The sequence below is a fragment of the Penaeus monodon genome, chromosome 30 (assembly GCF_015228065.2).
Source record: "Penaeus monodon isolate SGIC_2016 chromosome 30, NSTDA_Pmon_1, whole genome shotgun sequence".
In the NCBI taxonomy this organism is placed as follows: Eukaryota; Metazoa; Arthropoda; class Malacostraca; order Decapoda; family Penaeidae; genus Penaeus; species Penaeus monodon.
In genome coordinates, this window is record NC_051415.1 from 10,112,767 (window position 1) to 10,113,192 (window position 426).

A 426-nucleotide genomic window follows, 5' to 3' on the forward strand; every position below is an offset into this window, starting at 1 on the left:
AGACAGATCGCTTAAACTCCGAACCACGCATCGGACGGAGTTGCCGATTCCTTTTATCTGATGCGCTCAAGACTTTCTATTTTGTTTCCATATGGTGTTATTAGGTATATATAACCATGTATTTATCTCATTGTGACAATGATAATCGTCCTACACACTAATGCCCAAACGCATATAGACATTTATGTGCATATACTGACTTATCCCTTATTGCTTATACACAAAACATCTGTAAGTAATCCAGTAGAATAATATCTATATAATAAAAGAACGCAACATCAATAAAAGTGCTGTTTAAAAGATACGATAGACATTTAATCATACATTAAACACCCCAGAAAAAAAGCATTCCTAAAAATAACATTTTTTCCTTCGTTCCCTCTCCAAACAATCTGCGATTCAGAAAATCCAAGCTAACAACCCTCC